This window comes from Copidosoma floridanum, unplaced genomic scaffold (genome assembly GCF_036245765.1).
Source record: "Copidosoma floridanum isolate Cflo_tuat_1 unplaced genomic scaffold, Cflo_Japanese_pri ptg000006l, whole genome shotgun sequence".
Taxonomy (NCBI): domain Eukaryota; kingdom Metazoa; phylum Arthropoda; class Insecta; order Hymenoptera; family Encyrtidae; genus Copidosoma; species Copidosoma floridanum.
In genome coordinates, this window is record NW_028321883.1 from 14,290,064 (window position 1) to 14,295,002 (window position 4,939).

Below are 4,939 nucleotides of genomic sequence, written 5' to 3' on the forward strand. Positions count from 1 at the left end.
TACAAAGCTCTGCATTAAGTGCCTTGATTCTGGCAGATGCCCTTGTCAGACGCGTTATTGTTACAGCTTTTTTAGGTCGATCTTTTCGAGCTATTTCAGCTCCTGGTGTCGTTTCCACAGATAATTGAGGCACATTATATTCTTTGTCTGACTCGTCGTCAGTGATAACAAACTTATCGTCCAGGAAATCAATGACACCCTGACCTATTGTCATAAATGCTGACTTGGATAGATTGTTGCTGATACTATCGTCCCCTTTGACTGTCATTAGATTCTCTATAAAAAGACTCTCATCAGTTAAATTATGGTTTCCATGTTCTTCGATCGAACGATTTTGAAATGATCCATCAATATTCAGATCAATGTCCAGATCTACAAGAAAAAATTGAACGAATCAATTACAATTGGTATTAAAAAAAAAGATCAACGTATATGTTTGCAGGTTGGGTATGAATCGTTCGATTTTGTGAATCACTAATACGGTTGTTTGTGGAAAAAAAAGTTTTAGATTTACCTTTACTTGACAAATCGTAGGCCAAATGTGCAAAATCTCCTACGTTGCTATGTGAATCTTGCATTGCAAGCAAAGAAATTTTGTCAACGATTTTTAATGATGGGGTAATGGGCTTTCTGTTGTGGCATGATTTTGACCACGAACCACTTTTGATGTTTATCATGATGTGCTGAGCGACAAAAATCAACACTTTGTTATTAGGCAAAGTTGTATCTGGCGTTGTTCCTCTGAAATCTTTCCAGTCTTTTCTTCCACAGATCACTTTTTCAACACCAGCAGGTACCTGTTGAATTGGTTAATAAAATTCATTAGAGTTGACATCATTCAACCTGATAAAAATCCCTCATTATGCGCGTGCCCTGACGTAAGTCAGTAGACTAGTAACTCGAATACGTTTAATATTTCCGTACCTATTTCGCTATGGGGACAGGTTAATTAAATAACTGATTATGTTTTACCATTTCATGCATGTTAAACTTGAGGAAAATTTTTGACATCTTCATTACTAGCCATTTTTAGACTGAAATAAGTTATTTTGAACGGTAATGAGTATGTTACTCTTAATATTCTAACATTCCCATTCCCACAGAACTATCAGCTGGCATAACAAACTATAATATGTTATAGTTTCATTACAATCAGACTCAAGAAAAAATAATGGGAATCAGGTAACTTACCGTTTTTTGGGACTCACTTAAGTGTTTTTTTTGCGTTGCAAAGCACGTAAACTGATTAAATTAATGTTGCTGCCCCTGTTTTTTTTGCAAATTCCCTATATGAAATGTAAACACTGAAAATTTGTAATAGTTGCGTGTTCAAAGTCAAAGAAAATTTTCAGAACCATAGATTAGAATTATCTTAAGCATATTTGAAGGTAAATTTACAAAAATAACACTTTTTTATTAGTAATGGAATAAGTTGCAGTTTTTTTCCGTGCAATAAATTTTTTTGGAACTGTAATAACATTAACTTTTTATAGCACCTACTAGGTTAAAATTTTGCATTTACGATTAAGGTAATAATAATTTATAAATCTATTGTAATTACACTTGAGAAAAAATTTTAGCATGAAAATTTTCATATTTTTTAAATCACTATTTTATAAGGTTCAGAAGTATATGGTATATACACTATCCATGTTCTATCCTGATACGATTTTCGCGTAGAAAATACTTATTACATGTATCTATTTATTTTATCACTTAAAAAGTCTGGAGCTTTAGGAAAATCATTTTCGTTATGATAACATGCACTTGCGTAGGTGGGAAATTGGGCAAATAATTAAAATATGGCAGTGCTTCGAGAGCGCCATGACCATTTTTCTGTAGGTAGGTATAGTCTCTTCACTTGTATTTAGTGAGTCTGCTCAAATTTTATTTTCTCATGCATACGGTTAATATACATAAAGCGCATACAATATTACTTGTGGACCGCAAAAAATTTTCGGACTTTAGTTTTTCTGAACTTTTTGATTTTACTATGTGCTACTTAAAATTATAGTGCATCTGGCTAGTCAAACATGTTGTCAAGTATTTTAAAAAAATTTTTAAATAAAATAAAATATTGTCTTCTACTTTTATTTTTCTACTCGACAGATTTCAGTAAAAAATACCCAAAGTTCAAAGAAAATCGAGTAATTCAAGATTTTTAGCACTAAAAAACGATAGGAAAGAGCAAATTTTTTAATGCTACAAATTTCTTAATATTCCATGGTATTTGTGAAATAATGTCCTGAAGAGATATTTATTAATTGAAGTATTAAAGTCCCTTTACTGCATTTTTTACATAACAAATTTTACTAGCCGTCGTGTACCTTTAGGTGCAAATTGAACCGTATTAACTTAGAACCATATACTAAATACAGACTGGTGTACGTAAAATGGTATTCAAAATATAAAAAAAGCCCTGAAACACTTGAATGCACAAATATTTTTCCAGGTATTCATTATTAACAGAATATTAGTAAAAGACGTGTTATACAGAGGTCTGATGAAATGGTCAATACGCCTACAATAGTTCAAATCTACGATGTTAAAAATTTTCATTAAGTTCGATTACGATAACACAGAAAATATGTATTGTTTGAGGTGTCTTCCTACCACTACTTAATACATAATTTGTATACATTTATAAAGTCGCCTCATTTACCATAATAATCACCAGATAATGATATAGGAAAAGGGGTACTTAATGAGATGAAAAAAATATTATACAAAATTTTATATGTTGCATTTGAGTATAATCCTCAGTTTTAGAATAACTCTTTCAAGGTAGAAATCTGTTTGGTTTTTTATTTGATTTCAACTTTCTTGAGCTTGTTTACTTTCTGAACAGTTGAACATAAGATCACCATAGAAAAGTTTTTGAAATATTCGATGAATAATAAGTTACATTCGATAAATCATAAAAAATATCGGCTTTTTGCGATTTTAAGAATTCATGCAGTTAATAATAGCATTGATGTCATACGTTTAATACTTTTGAAAATTTTACATGGTGACATTATATTAAATTATCAAAAAAGTTCAACAAGTTTTTAAGTATTAAAATTGCTTAAGAAGTCGAAAAGATTCCGGTCATTTTTCATTGCGATTGGAAAACTTAGGATTGTACGAAAACATAAAATTGTAAATGTTATAAAAGAATTTGTTTCCATCATATAAAGTACAATTTTTTGTACAACACTGTTCGTACATCACTGTACCACAACAAACGGCTATATTAATAATTGACAATTTTGTACTATATAGTGGTCGGAAGGTACCTCAAATCATAATTAAACAGTTTTTGAAATGATGAAAAAAAAAAATTTTGTCAGAGTTATGTGCCTTACAACTTATAAACATACAAAATATATCGGAAAAACGGTAAGTTATCTTATTGCCGTACTTTTTAGCATGAAATAAAAGACAAATTCAAATCAATTAAAGCTGATAAAATATAAATCGACTTGAATACATCGAAACGGCGTAAAATATATGACCAATTAAAGAGAGTTAACTTCAATTGATTTCTTGGATATTTTCATTTTCAATCGACTCCAATAATTACGTAAGTAGTATTGAAGTTTATCGACTTGCAACGGTATTTTGAATCAGATCCAGTCCATTGAATTCTACAGTTAAAAATGACGTTGAAGTTCATCGACCTGAATCGGCACTTTGGACCAGAGCAAATTAATCGACTTTAATAGCTACTCTTCCTATTTTAAATGATTTCAATTTCTTTATTTTTCCTCATTTTCTTAGCAACCAAAATAATAACACTGTTTAACGAAATTGATCTGATTTATTTGTTATTTTTTTTTTTTTTTTTTTTTAGTTGTGGTGTAAAATCAGAAGTACAGTTTAAAATTTATTTTCTATCATAGTAAAGGTAATTTAGCATACAATACGAGGTATGCGGACGAACACAAGAACCGAATTTCTTCGAAATATGCGGCGTTTTCGATGCGCTGGAAATACATCGAACATAACAAGCAGTTATTTCACGTATACGGCGCTATCAACACATTAGAAAGCACCCATGAAGTAGTAAAACCAAGCAATCATAAAATTACCCAGACATCTCTCGTATCACACTTAGAATCCAAACCCTCAGGCTACTACTGATTTTGATTTTTCATTTTGATCTCTATCTAGATTTCAAACAAGTAATAAAATTTTTTAAGTAACATTTTTTATTATAAGTTATCATTATTATTTTTTTTGTCATAAATACCACTCTAGAAAGATAAAGAAAAGTATTAAATAGAAGGACTTTTATTTTTAGTTATTACTATCTAATACTTAACTTTTAAATTTTATCAAAGACTCATACTTATTAGTAACTGTTAATAACACCTTATTTTTATTATATTATATTATACATCATTTACGAAAAATAATAAAGGTAAATAACTTTTGTAGGCACTTGTCGTATGAAACGATCTCGTGAACAATAACATAGTAACAAATAATAATTATAAATAAGTTACAATAATAACTTGTGACGGATCATTGTACATAATATATTTTATTAGTTTAAAATCTATAAAATCTATTTCATAAACTGTTATTACTTTTTTTAACTTTTTACTTATTGTTTCAAATATTTATAATAATTGATCAAATAAAATTTTTTCCGCGTAGGTAAGAAAAACTGATACAAAAACTGTACTAAGGCAACGTTAATAAAAATACAAAAATTAAAACGCAATAAAATGTGTTATAAAATATACGAATATAAATACGACAAAATACAGTCGTGTTAAACACGCTTTACTGGGGATGGTAAAAAAAAATGTATTAAACTATTAGAAAAAGTAAGTTCCAATTCTATAATAATATACAATTTTCACAAAATCAGCTCCACACATAATTTAGCTCCAATCAGAATTGGATTATCCATTGTCCTCTTATAAGGTTTAAAATAAAAATTTTGCAT